Genomic DNA, 15,289 nt, shown 5'->3' on the forward strand with positions numbered 1-15,289 from the left:
AGGTATACCTGATATTTGTATTAATGACTGATCCTTACATATAAATAAAACATAAATGTGTTACATAAAGAATATTAATCCTGATATTTGTATTATGCTATAATTTCCCTGCATATTAAAATAATTCAATGCATTTAAATTTTTACTGTAATGTTAAATGTAAGTATTTTTATAATTTTTTTTTTAATTGGCTTAAAAAACAATATTACAAGTTTCCTTTTTTTTCAATTTAAATAATAATAACAAGCTGTTTATTCAATTACTTATGTATTTTGTTTGTTTGTTTGTTTCTTTTTTTAATGGTATTTGGGTCTATTTTGTTCCCAAAACAAATGTGTTGCAATTAATCTATAGACCTACGTCATTCTTGACTAGGGCAAAAATGTACCAAAACAATTCAGAAGATAGTATTGGCAGTCTGGGAACCTGTTGCTCTCAGACAGGCATTCTTTTGACTGCTTACATAGGCACATGCTGATATATATTGAACTGGTTTGTTACATAAGTGAATGAATCATTACATTGATCAGTGACGCTTAAATGACAAGTTAAACTGTAAGCAATGCAAGGCTTTTGTAAGTCAGTTCGAGCTGATACTTGTGGTGTTTGTTTGCATCTTTGCATATAACAGAATAGAAGAAAATGATAGCGGAGTACTCTCTGCAAGGGGTGTTGAACTGGTCTCTTTTCAATTCAAGTCAAAAGAGCCCACTCCCATGTTTCTATGATGTTTTGGCTTTGAAAGGAGAATGGGCCCTCAAGGGCTTGTGGGGCCCCAGGACCATGTGAAAACCCATGTGAAAAAGAAGTGTGTTTAACTGTATTGAATGTGCACTTATAGTGTATCTAAAATATTTAAAGTATATTATTTTACACATTAGTTTAAGGTATCCTTGTTACAGTGTAATTATACTGAGTAATATTAATTAACTATGTGTACTTACTATATGATTAGGGTTTGGCTTGCATGTAATTATGAATAATTTATTGTTATTATAACAGTCAGTACATGTAGCATGTAACACGGACACCATAAAATTACATGCAGATAATATAATATTAATGAAATATAAAATGAATGGCCACTTAATGGTGCACTTTTTAGTGACATCAAATTAAAAGTTTTACTGTAAAAAAATGAACTTGTATTTGCTGCGTTGTCTAACATACTAAAGCACATGTAAAGTAGTTGATTTTATTTTGTTTGTAATTTGTTAAATGAGATTGCATTTCTTTTTTCACTTACAAACATATTTTAAATACACCCAAATACGCATTTCAATAGAAATTACATTCAAGTATATTTGTGTTTGACAAAAATACTCGACATTACGCTCAACTTTAACCATATTTCAAAGTCAAAATAAATAATTATGAACTTGCATCCTATTTAGGTTGGTCAAAAGAGCCTCCTCAAATTCAACTAATTGCATCTGAAATTTATTTAAACTATAATACATTTTCATTTAATTGCAAAAAAAATACAAATCCAATGAAGTGTCCAAATTACATTACATTCAATTTGTACACAAGTATATTATTTCAATAAGTACTTTTTTTTATTATTATTATTATGCAAAAATGAAAAAATAAAATAAAAATAAAAACGTGTAATGTGAAAACAGAATACCATGAAGTACAAAAAATACAAAATGTAACAAGTCAGAGCACGAATGGATCAATGAATCTGTCCTACAGGACAGTATGGTTCATTCTTTTTCCCACGATCACAAGCCAGACAGAAGATCATTTGCATTAAATGCATCATTCCAAAATGTGATCACAGTGACATCACACTCCATGAAACCAAATACAAAACTAATCAGTATGTCCACTCAGCATTTTATCAGTATGTGTCCCATCAACGTCATCACAGGTGAAAGGTCCTGAAATCGAGGGCCTCTGAGTTCTCCAGTCAACATGCAAACAAAACCAATCCCTCTAGCCTTGAATAAAGTCCAGCTAGAACAGAAAACCTGGGTGTGACGGCTGGACGAAGCCTGGCAGGCTGCCTGCGCATCTGCAGCTTGATCCCCATCCCTGTGGCTTGTGTCTGTCCTCCGCTTTCCAGGGTGACTGTCCCGATCTCTGGCTTCCACAGCTGGGGGTGAACCTAGCTGTCTATTTGCAGACGGAGTACTGGGACTCTGAGAATCTGTTTCAGTGGGTTTCATCTGCGGCAGATCTCCACACCACCTTCTTTGTGTTTTTCCCAATTTGGTTTCACCTGCTCAGAGACGTGGCTGTCAAACTCATCTGGCTGGCTGTGGTTGGAGACTGGCTAAACCTTGTGCTCAAATGGTGAGATGCTCATTGGTTTGAAACGAATTGAAATGACTCAGAAATTGCTAGTGAATTTCTGAACTAACATTAAGTAATGGCAAGTAACACATAGAATGAAACATGACATTTTAAAGTAGAAAGACTGAAATAGTATTTCCTTGTTTGTTTCATTTCCATCTTTTAAAAAAAACAGTGGAATAAATTGCTGTGTTATCAGAAATGTTACAAATTAAATTTTGCCGCACAAAGAATTTGTCTTAAATATTTATTTAATAAATTACTTAAATATTAATATGTTTAGTACTAATATGAATAACACATTTTAAATTGGTAATGTTATTAATATTTTCAATAGTGCACCAATTTATAACATTGTAAAATGAATTTTTGATGTCAAGTAAACATTATTTGAAAATACAGTTTCTGTGTTTCTACTTAAAGTAAATCATTCTTTGAAAAATATTTTTTCACAGTGTAATAAATTGGTGAGTTTTCAAAAATATAATTTAAATATTGCACAAGGAAAGCATAAAACACAGTTTAATGATTTATAATTAATTAAATCATATAATAATTAAAATATTAATGTTTAAAATGAATAGAAATATCTTGATAATTTAACTTAGAATATTTCTGATAACGCACTGATTTATTACTCTGTAAAATGTATTTTTTCTAGATTAAGAAAATAATATTTATTTAAAATTCTTTAATTGAAATGAATTATTAAATCATGCTGTATTTTTTTTTTTCTCCTTGTACTGCTATTCTCCCTCTGCAATTACATTTATAATTGAAATGATTTTTAATGGTGCATTTCCATATTATTTTATGATATATTCATAGGGTGCTCTTCGGTGAGAGGTCATACTGGCGAGTGCATGAGACTAAGTTTTATGGCCCTATAAAATGCCCTGAACTTCAGCAGTTCTCCATCACATGTGAAACTGGACCAGGTATATTACAGTATTTATTGCAAGGCTGAAATACTTGATTTTTATTGGTCAATCTCACATAATAAAATCATTAAACCTAAATCTTTATTTCAAGCTTGGTTGTTTATTGTGAAAGTGAAAGTCATTTGCCAAGTATGGTAACCCATACTCAGAATTGGCAGTGAGAAGTGAACACACTATGAACACACACACACAGCAGTGCAGCTATAGATCCAGCGCCCGGGGAGCAACTGAGGGTTCAGTGTCTTACTCAAGGGCACTTCAGTCGTGGGTATTGAGGGTGGAAGAGAGCACTGTTCATTCACTCCCCCCCATCTACAACTCCTGCAAGCATCGAGACTCAAACCTGCAAACTTCGGGTTACAAGTCCAACTCTCTAACCATTAGGCCACAGCTTCCCGCATTTGTTTCATTTGTAGTCAAAATTTGAATTGGTCAATATTGCTCAATAAAAGAAAGACCAACTGAATGTACAAAACATCCCCTTCTAATTACTTTGAGTATATGCTGTGTATGAAGCACAGCTCTATCTCTGAATAAAATCTACTCTGTAAACAGGTGGTTATGCAATTTAATCAAGGTTGCTGTTCTAATCTTTCATGTGGAAACGGATCTTCCTCTGGTTATCGTAGCGTGTCAGTTCAAGGGCTGCGTCTGAATGAAGTCAAACGTATTACTACTAATATTACACATGCTGGCGAGGATCCATTCATTCTTGACCTGAATTATAACCCTGGATCAATTCAAAAGTCTCATAAATTACCTGTCCTGAACTGATATTTTATCTAAATGGCTTCTGGTATTTTGCCCAAGTTGGTCTTATCTTGTTAAAGCTGGATTTAGCTGGGGTCTAAAACTCCTCCAAACCAGCAGACAAGTTTAGGCCCCTGAACAGATTCATCTCTAATCAAACAACATTTCTTTTCCCACTCAATCAATGATTTGATTTTTTTTCATTGCCCTGTTTTCACCACACAAATCATGCTTGTTTGGGTTTTTTTCTGTCAGGAAGCCCGTCGGGTCACGCCATGGGTTCTGCGGCCCGCGGGTGTTGGGGATGTGATGGTTACAGCAGTGCTTTCCGTTCTCACTGAAAGACAACTACCCCCTTTACATTATAGGTCGGTCTGAGAGATCTGTGCCTGATCATCTAGGTTTAATGCTTCAGTATCACATACATCACACAGTCATTTCTGCTTTCAGAGTTTTGCAGCTGATGCTCTGGATGCTTCTGGGTTGGGTGGAGTTACTAGCATGTCTAGGTCTATCTATCAGCCGATTATCCACACCAGGTCAAAATCGATCAAAAATATAATTCTTAGTATTTAACATGCATACCATTTTCAAGAAAGGTTTCATCAGACTTTCTTATGTAAACAGTTTCAAAAAATAACTGAGTATGTACAATGTACACCTCTCATTATTTGTACAAAAAAATTATAATACATTTTTAATTTAGTGTAAATAAAAAGATGTGTATTTTCTTTATACAAATAGTTTTTCGGTAGGTTGCGCCACATTAAATTTTGCAACCAGAGTCAGAGTTTTTCTAGTATCGTTGATATAATTAATAGTTTATTTTAATAGTAATTTTCTTTGTTCTGTTTTTCACTTTGTATTTGAATGTCTGTAAAGTTTTTATTAACCTTAAATTTAATTTGATGTTATTTCAGTACATCAAGTTAAACTAAATTGAAAGGAGAAATGTTACTTTATTAACCAGCTGAAATAAAATATTTTTTTAATTTTAGTTTTATTTCAGGTAATGTTTATTGTGATTAATTTTTTTTACTTCAGTAACAAAATGTTTTTTTATGGATTTAGTTTTTTTTAACAATAAATCTCAACTGAATGTTTCTTAAATAGTATGGAGCAGTGTTATCAAAATACTTTTTTTTTAGAAATAATAATACAGTATTTTTTGCATCTTTTTTTTTTTGGCCCCCAAAATAACAAATATACTTTTAATTCAGAAATTAAAAACATGCTCATCTGAAAAATATTTCATTTAAATATTTGTACACAGAAACTGCTAGTAAATTTCACAAATAATTACAAAAACAGCAAGTAACACTGAACATGTAAAAAAATTCAATAATTATTAAAATAGTATTTTTTTTCATGTAAAACAGTACAATAATCTTTGTTTATTTACATTTTATTTTTAATTACAGTGTATAAGATTCAAGCCATGTTTGAATTGCATTTTTATGCATTTCTGAATTAATAGATCCTGGAAAAAATAAGCATCACTATATTCACTTGATAGTGCATCAGTGCTTCGTGCAGGATCCAGGCGCTCTCATGGCTGCTGGTCTTTTATTTCCAGGTATAATTGAAGCAGAAACATTCTCCAGAGTGCAGTGGATCTACAGCGCTGGTCTGAGGAAGTACCTCAGCGTGAATGTGTTCTTGCTCTCCTTCACCGTGGGTTTCTATGTGCTTCTGAAAGCCATGTGTGTGGGTCTGCTGTGGACATTGGCAAAGGCCCAGAAATGGTGCGTCAATGCAGACTGGGTCCTTTTGGACACCACCCCCTTCGCTAGCCTGCTGAGGAACATGGGCACTCTTTTTGGTCTGGGGCTTGTCCTCCACTTGTCAGGCTGCAGGAAACACAGCAGCGTCTCTTACAGCACAGGATGTATTAGAGTGTCGCTGGTGTTGCTGCAGCTTCTGGACAAGATGACGTTTTCCTCAAGTAACCAGTTACTTTTCTACTCTCTGTCATTCTGCAAGAGTGCTGTGGCTTTGGAGCTTCCCACTGCACTCGTTCCTGGAGTCATATGTTGGATATCATCAAAAAAAAAACAAAAAAAAAAACAAGCATGAAAAGGGCATGTAGTGCAACATTTGTACAAAACTGAAACTTGGAGTTTTGTGTTTTAACAGCTAATGCAGTGCTAATGCAAACATTTTTGCAGTGCACTCTTTCTTAAATACCCCAGATGGCATGTACAGGATGGGTAGCTTTGAACTTTTAGTTTATTGCATGCATTTTATTATTATTATTATTATTATTATTATTATTATTATTATTATTATTATTATTATTATTATTATTATTATTATTATCTGCATTATGAAAACCAAATGTCCGTTTAAAAGAGAACGAGAGAGTGAGAATTTATTTTAGAAATGTAGTTCTTTGAAATGCAGTTTGTATTCATGTTGGTTTAGAAAAACATATTTTTATAACATTTTCAAGAAAATTGTATCTTTAAAGTAAAGCAGTTTTGTTAAAATAATTGTAAAATAAACATTCATTTAAACTTAATTCAAAAATCGAAAACAATTCATTTAAAAATTATAACTTAAATGATAATAAAAGATTTTGAGAAAAATTTAAAAAAACTTTAATTTAATTCTTTAAAATTCTATTCTTCTCCTACAGTATGTCTTTTAGAAACAATATTTAATATGAAAAGTTGGTCTGAATTATGAAAGACAAATGTCCATGTTGGGGAAAATAAAATGTTAAAATAAAAAAAATAAAAAACTTTTTAAAGTGTACCTCTTAGAAATGTATTATATTTTATACCATTTTTAAGAAAGGTTTCTTGTAAATATGGCATTTGGTAAATCAAATAAAAAAATAACATTCTATATATATCTAAATATTTGCAAAGAAAAGTTGTAATACATTTTTAAAGCAAGTAAACAAAAAATGTCATTGATATTTTCATGCAAAAAATAGATGATTTTATTTTTATCTTTGTTTTTTTATATAAATTATATGTTCAATAATAATAATAATAATAATAATAATAATAACAATAATAATAACAATTTATACATTTTTGAGAGTTTTTATATTTTTTATTTTATAGCCTGAACTAACCTTGCCTTTCATAAATGGTATTTTTCTGCTAATATCTAAAGAGGTTTATTGACCTTGACACACAGACATTTGGCAGACAAAAGTTCTTCAAATATTAATAAGCAATGAAGCAGTTTAGTTAAAAATAACTTTGACTTGTGTCCTTTTATTGGGACTTTTCCCCCATAGAGTCTGCCTTTTAGAAACTTTTGAACATTGGTCTACATTATGAGACCCAAATCAATAGTGAAAGTTTCAAGACGTTTGTCTTCACGAATATAACCTGACTATGATGAGTTTATGTGGCTGTAATCATCTCTTAAACAGATCTTTTTATTTAAGATTAGCTGAGCTAGTTGTTGGCAAGTCTTTGGATTGCGGTGCCTCCCAGCATGCCTTGTTATCTGTGAATGCTTTTAAAGGCGGCTGCTCCATTCACTAACTAACTTTCATTCACATCTTCTGCTCAAAGGTCCCTCAGTCATGCTCTGTACATATGGTTGTCTTCTGTACATTGTTCATATGATGGGGATTATATTATAGGGATCATTCTGCTCCAGGTGTGTGTTCACTGCTGTGTGTGTGTGCACTTTGGATGGGTTAAATGCAGAGCATGAATTCTGAGTATGGGTCACTATACTCGGCTGTATTTCACGTCACTTCAGCTCAAATGTGTAGAGCTTATGTAAAATGTATAACACTGCATCCGTTTGGAGCTATACATTAATCTATACCAAAACTTTCTTTAGACAAACAATTTTTCACATTAGATTAGATCTATTTCTCACAAAGGGATATTTTAAAATCGGAAACTAAAACAATTTTTCAAAACTACCATAAAAATGATTTTGATTCATTATCGCAACATTCAGGTTTTCTTAAAAAAAATTGATTTGCATTTGTTGGATTCGATACATATCCAATATGTTTTAACTGTATTGATTTGTATGTTTAGATATATTTAGAAGTGCCTACATGCATTCATAAACGTAGGATATCTCTTGGCATCGTTTTATGACTTTAATTATGGAATATCATCTCTTATCATTTTTTTGTTATCTGTTACCAATCTGAATGAATGCATGCATATCTTTCAGATGAACTTATACTGACTACTTTAACTGCACATGATGCTGCATAATGAAATAATAAATGTTTACAGTGTGGAGACAGTGTTTGTTTCTGGTTCACTCATACATGTCAAACTTATCACCAAAACCTCTGTTAATGTTTTCCAGGAGTCCAGGTGCAGGGGCTTCCTACATTAGTTCAGTGTAAAAAAATGTTTTTTCAAATGAATAAATAAAAGGTTACTGGAGTATATTTTACAAGGCAATACCATTTAAGTCTTTAAAGAATGAATGTTTAATCAATTGTGTTGCTTACAGTGTCTTTGTAATTGTTTGTGCAATCCAATAATTTTTGAATGAAAGTGTTTTAAAGTAAATCCTACACTATTTTTTTTTTCAGTATGTGAAAAAAATGCAAATACATTGTATTAAAAAGTGTGGGTTTTAGAAAATTATTACATTTATTTAGAACACAAAAGGTTTTCTTTGCATTGTTTAAAAAGTTTACGTCAATAAAACCAGATTTTTTATTTCCTTATTGATTAATTCTCTCTTCTGAGTACTGCTTTTAAATATTAACTTGCTTTGCCTACTTTTCTCTAACATCTTTTATACGTTTAAATTTTGTTCTCCTGTAAGGGTTTGTGAGGGGCGTCGTTGGCCAAAGTTCAGAACATTTTGTTTATGTGGTTGGAGGCCTGGAGAATCTGTCCGGCCCGTTACATCACAGACTGCACAAACATCCTTATCAATGTTTTTCACTCCTTACTGAAGGTTACAGGTTAGACGTGTGCCACACAGCACTGTTCTGTCCCAAACAATGCACTGGTTGCTTTTCCGTTGGTCATTGGCAAAATAATAATAATAATAATAATAATAATAATAATAATAATAATAATAATAATAATAATAATAATAATAATAATAAAAAGAGTAGTTCAAGTTAAAGTTCCGTTTTATTTCTAAGGCATGTTTACAAGACAATACACGTTGCTACATATTAAAAGCCAAAGAGAAGAGAGGGGTTGTGAGACATGATGTGAACTCAGATAAAGTGGAAGCCATTCTAATGTGAACTGGTCTGAAGTTGTTCCAGAGGGTGGGACCAGCCACTTCAACGGCTCTGGATCCCTGGTCTTTAAGTGGCTTCTAGAGATCTGGAAGAGAAATCTGCCCTTTGATCTTAGGCTACATCCACACAAAGCCAGAACTTTCCCTGTAGGAGCCATAAGGCTATTAATAATGTTACTTAAATGTCATGGCTGTATTTAGCTAGGGTCTGTACTTCCCCCTGTGGTAAAGGGAAATAATTGCACCCCTTTGGGGACTTCCTGAAGGTAGCCATCTTAAACAGGAAGTGATGTGGCAAAGGGGAAGAGGGAAGGGAGACCGTTTTTTGACCTACATTATACCACACTGTTTGTTTTTGAATTAAGATTTTTGTTTCCAAGTTTTCACTTTTTGGTTACAATAAATCTCAAGTCTGGTTAAAACAGGAGTAGCGTCAAACATACTTTCCCTCACGGAAGTGGCTTAAGAAGGAAAGGAAGCCACTACATTAAGTCAAAAAAACTCCCAAGAAAGACATACAGGCATACGGTAGGCCCAGTGAAGGCTACATTCAGAATGATCAAGCCATGTGTGGCAGGCATCGACAGCTTTCAAAGGATTCTGAAGCTCATCCAATGCATGAGTAAACAAGGGTGAACTTATTTCTAAGAGCTGTGGTTGAGAATTTTGGCTTTGATCAAAGCATGGTACCAGAAGTTGATGCTTACGTGTACATTGTGGCCTGTTGATTCTAAGGAAAGCTGGATACTTGATTGTGCTTGTTTGTGTCAAACATGGCTAATGAACTGTCCAAAAATGAAAAGGATGAAACTGGACAAAGCATTGGATCCCTCATTTCTATGCGTAGGGGAAGCTTGGTGTGTGCACACGTAGGATGAATGAAGTAAAGGCTTTACTTGCTGATGGTGGTGATGTAGAATCAATAAAAAGAAGTGCAGAGACATTTTTTATGTCACTTGGAGAATTTAAGTCTGCCCATAGTCTTGTGCAAGAACAACTATCCGATGATATCAGAGAAAATGAGCGTATTGACTGGTTTGAGCCTAAAATGGCTACATTTGAGAACTTTATGAGTGAATATGAGATGTGGAAAAATGTTCAAAAGGATCCACAAACACTTATCGAGCCAATTGATAGCGTTTCGAATGTGTCCAAGAGGTCACACAAATCTCGTAGTTCTTACAGTTCAAGTATATCATCATCGGTATCATCAATGAGGATAAAAGTAACTGCTGATAAAGCAGCTCTTCTTGCTCGCAAAGCTGTATTAAAACAAAAACATGCCCTTGAAATGGAAAAAGCTGCTTTGAATTTGAGACTGGAAACAGTAAATTTGGAATGTGACATAGCTGCAAATGATGCTAAACTGAAGGTCTTTGAAGACTCCGCAACAACATCAAGCCCAAGTCTACAAGTTCGATCTGTTAATTCCCAGCAATCTTTTGAACCTAAGGAGGAAATGAATGAGTATCTTGAAAAGAACGGTGCTGAGAATTCTAAGACATCAATGAAACAGGATCATACATCACCAGGACCATCGCCATCTTTTGAATTTGTTCAACTTGGAGCTATCCCGAAAACTCCATTGCAAAGAATGTTACAACCTCCAAAACTCAACCAAGTAGCACATCAAAAGTCCAATGTTGAGGAGGTGACAGCAGCAACATCTGATAATCCTGCTACAACTTTTCAAAATCCATCTGTTAGTTGCACAGACGTGAATCTTTTGAATGTGGTGCAGAGGCAAAATGACATTGCTGAACTTCTGGTCTTGCAGCAAAAGCACACATTACTCCCATCTAGAGAAATCCCAGTGTTCGATGGAGATCCACTAAATTTTCGCCCTTTCATGCAAGCCTTTGAACATGGCATAGAAGATAATACAGACAATAATAGGGATAGACTTTACTATCTGGAACAATTTACTTATGGCCAGTCAAAGGAACTCGACCGAAGCTTCTTGCATATGGATACTAGAAGGGGTTATGGTGAAGCTAAGAAGCTCCTCAAATGTCATTTTGGTGATGAAGTGAAAATCACCAGTGCTTATACGGAAAAGGCCCTGGGCTGGAGTAATATCAGGACCGATGATGGAAAGCCTCTTAGTGCTTATGCACTTTATTTAAGAGGCTGTTGCAGTGCTTCAGAAGACCTTCCTAACATGCTTGATCTTGATTTGCCTTCCAATCTTAAACAGATTATATCCAAACTCCCATATAAACTACGTGAAAGGTGGAGAAACATAGCATGTGACATTCTTGAAAGAACACACAGTAGAGCCAAATTCCAGGACGTGGTTGCCTTTATTGGAAAACAGGCAAAGATACTTCAAGACCCTCTCTTTGGTAATATTCTAGACCATACTTCTGCTACAAAGGGCATTAGGGCCGAGACAGGGTCTCGTCCTTTCAAGTCTGGGAGTAAGAAAAGCTTTGCTACTTCGACATCACCACTGATAACCAGTATGAAAGAAATAAAGATCCATGAGGCTATAGGTGTTGCATTACAGGCTCCCTGCTTGTGCTGTTTCTTATGGTGGCCTAACGGTGACATTAGCCAACCATTGGAAGAATATCGGATGTTAGTTCACCTCTTTGGTGCCGTCTCTTCACCTAGTTGTGCAAACTATGCACTCAAGAAAACGGCAGAGGACAATGAGGGCAGTGTTGGTAAAGAACTTCTTAGTACCATTCGAAGGAACTTCTATGTTGACGACTGCCTAACTTCCTTACCCAATGAGGATGCAGCTATTGCCCTGATTCGAGACTTGACAGCGGTCTGCGCCACCGGCGGATTTAGACTGACAAAGTGGACAAGTAATAGTCGCTCTGTCCTACCCTCAATTCCAGTAGAGGAGAAGGCCAAAGACATGAAGGCGTTAGATCTTGATATTGATAAACTCCCTGTGGAAAGAGCTCTTGGAATTCAGTGGCACACTGAAACAGACTCCTTTTTCTTTAAGGTTAACTTGAAGGAGCAACAGTCCACCAAGAGGACTATTCTTTCTACTGTGAATTCCATCTACGATCCAATTGGGTTTCTTGCCCCATTGATTCTTCCTGCAAAAAGAATCCAACAGGAACTTTGCTGAGTCAGTTGTGGTTGGGACGATAAGATTCCAGACAACTTAACAAAATATTGGAAGGATGGCTTGAGGGTTGGGACAAACTTACCCATCTAAGTATTCACAGATGTGTCAAACCAGCAAGTTACGGCAAAATAAAAACTACTCAGCTACATCACTTTAGTGATGCGAGTGAATCAGGGTACGGTACTGCTAGTTACCTGCGTCTTACCAACGTCAGTGGTGATGTTCATGTGGCCTTTGTATTGGGCAAGGCCAGAGTTGCTCCACTAAAACCTATAACTATCCCCAGGCTTGAGTTGGCAGCTGCTGTCCTTGCTACATGTGTTGACAGGATGCTAAAGAGAGAAATTGAAATTCCACTCACAATTCCACTGTCTTCTGGACAGATAGCACATCTGTCTTAAAATACATCTTTAAGGACACAACACGATTTAAAACATACGTTGCAAATAGAGTTTGCAAAATACGTGATTTGTCTGAGAAAGCCCTGTGGCATTATGTGAATGGCTCACTGAACCCTGCAGATGCAGCATCACGCGGCCTGTCAGTCGATTCCTTTCTTGGTTCAGAAAGATGGTAGAATGGGCCAGAATTCCTTTCATTACGTTAGTAGGCTTTATCCAGCAACAGACATTTCAATCAGAAATTACGTCTCTGAGAAAAGGACATACTGTTAAGAAAACTAGCAGTATCTACAAACTCGATCCTTTTCTGTTGGATGGTATCTTAAGAGTTGCAGGGAGGCTGCATAAGATGTCAATGCCTGAAGATTTGAAACATCAAGTAATTTTGCCAAAGAACAGTTATCTGTCCACATTACTTTTAGACCACATTCATCAATCAACAGGTCATTGCGGAAAAAAAGATACTCTCAAAGCTTCGCCAGAAATACTGGATAGTTCATGCCAATTCCACTGCCCGGAAGCTCGTCAGGAACTGCCTGCCATGCAGACGTTGGAACGCACCAGTAATGGAGCAAAAAATGGATCACGAGGACCTTGTCTGACAAAAGAGGACATGTTCGTTGTGTCTTGGTTAAAACAAAGTCCAACATACTGGAAAGACCTATTAATAAACTATGTCTTCTTCAAGAGTAACCCTAAGAGTAACTTTGTTGCTTGCAGAGTTGACATGCTCTCTCAATGAAGGTAACGATCACCACTTTTGACAATTTTTTTGGGATATATTTTTGAATCTTTTCTTTGATTGATTTTTCCATTGGACTATTTTTGAATCTTTTTCTTTAATTGATTTTTCCATTGGACTATTTTTGAATCTTTTTCTTTGATTGATTTTTCCATTGGACTATTTCAGAAACTTTTGTGTGTGCGAACATATTTTAAAAAATCTTGAAGTACATTGTAATATGTATTTATATGGCTCCTCAATATACATATAATTTATATAATTGCCTTTTCATCGTCAATTAAGGGGCCGGAATGTAGGAGCCATAAGGCTATTAATAATGTTACTTAAATGTCATTGCTGTATTTAGCTAGGGTCTGTACTTCCCCCTGTGGTAAAGGGAAATAATTGCACCCCTATGGGGACTTCCTGAAGGTAGCCATCTTAAACAGGAAGTGATGTGGCAAAGGGGAAGAGGGAAGGGAGACAGTTTTTTGACCTACATTATACCACACTGTTTGTTTTTGAATTAAGATTTTTGTTTTCACTCTTTGGTTACAATAAATCTCAAGTCTGGTTAAAACAGGAGTAGCATCAAACATACTTTCCCTCACGGAAGTGGCTTAAGAAGGAAAGGAAGCCACTACATTCCCTATATCCAATCTTTTTTCCCCTCAAGAAATATCTGTGTCCACACAAAGCCTCAAAATATTTAGGTATAGTAGCTAAAGCAAAAATTCTTGCATTGAGATGCACCGTCACGTCATGCTAAACCTGTAAAACTATTTCTTCTGTCAGATGGTGATTGGTGCTTCCATGCACCCTAGGGAAAAAGAAGTAGCCTACACATTAGCATGCTAAGGAAAAACTATTTACTTGAAAAAAAATATGCTTAAGTGTGAACTGAATGTAAAGGTTTCATGTTATTTACAATGCAATTAATTCTTTATATTAAATGCAATTAGTCAAACTTTAATGGGGGGGGGGGGTGAAATGCTATTTCATGCATACTGAGTTTTTTACACTGTTAAAGAGTTGGATTCCCATGCTAAACATGGACAACGTTTAAAAAATTAAGTTGTACGTTTGAAGGAGTATTTTTGTTCCCAAAATACTCCTTCCCGTTTGTCACAAGTTATGGAAAGTTTTTTTCGAGTATGGCTCTGTATGACGTTAGATGGAGCGGAATTTCCTTATATGGGTCCTAAGGCACTTCTGCCGGAAGAGCGCGCGCTCCCGTATAGCAGAGCACTGAGAGCACAGACATTCACTGATCAGAGCGAGAGTGTTGTGAAATGTCACAAAAGAAGTGTGTTTTTGGTTGCCAGGGCAAGACAACCCTGCACAGATTACCAAAAAAAAAAAAAAAAACAGCATTAAGGGACCAGTGGATGGAGTTTATTTTTACAGAGCATCAACGGAGTTGTGCAAGTGTTTTTGTTTGTTCCCTGCATTTCGAAGATGCTTGTTTTACAAACAAGGCCCAGTTTGACGACGGATTTGCGTATCGTTTATTTCTTAAGGATGATGCAATCCCAATGGAAAAGGGTCACGATCGTGTGTTGGAATCACAGGCGGTGAGTAAAACTGCTTAAAATATCTCTGCCTCCTTGTTAGTGCGTCCCCTCCCATGCCAGAGACCAGGGTTCGAGCCCCACTCGGAGCGAGTCGTTGCTGCTGCTGCTCTCGTTCAGTTTCAGCCTCGGGATCTGATTCTGGATCATAAATAAATGGCTGAATCTCGTAAGCCATGGTTTGTTTTGGATGATGGTTTTTCCCTCACGGTAATGTCACAGCTTCCAAACGCTCTCAACGCAAAAGCCTATTCGCGCTCGTGATTCTTTAGCTCCGCCCACACGTCACGCCTCCAGTCGGTCGT

General features: G+C 35.7%; 1 pseudogene; it reads left to right on the top strand.

Moving 5' to 3' along the window:
- The first annotated feature begins 1,851 nt into the window (after positions 1-1,851).
- On the top strand, positions 1,852-6,753 carry LOC113112184 (glucose-6-phosphatase-like; annotated as a pseudogene).
- Positions 6,754-15,289: the final 8,536 nt, after the last annotated feature.

This window comes from Carassius auratus, chromosome 12 (genome assembly GCF_003368295.1).
Source record: "Carassius auratus strain Wakin chromosome 12, ASM336829v1, whole genome shotgun sequence".
NCBI classification, from domain to species: Eukaryota; Metazoa; Chordata; class Actinopteri; order Cypriniformes; family Cyprinidae; genus Carassius; species Carassius auratus.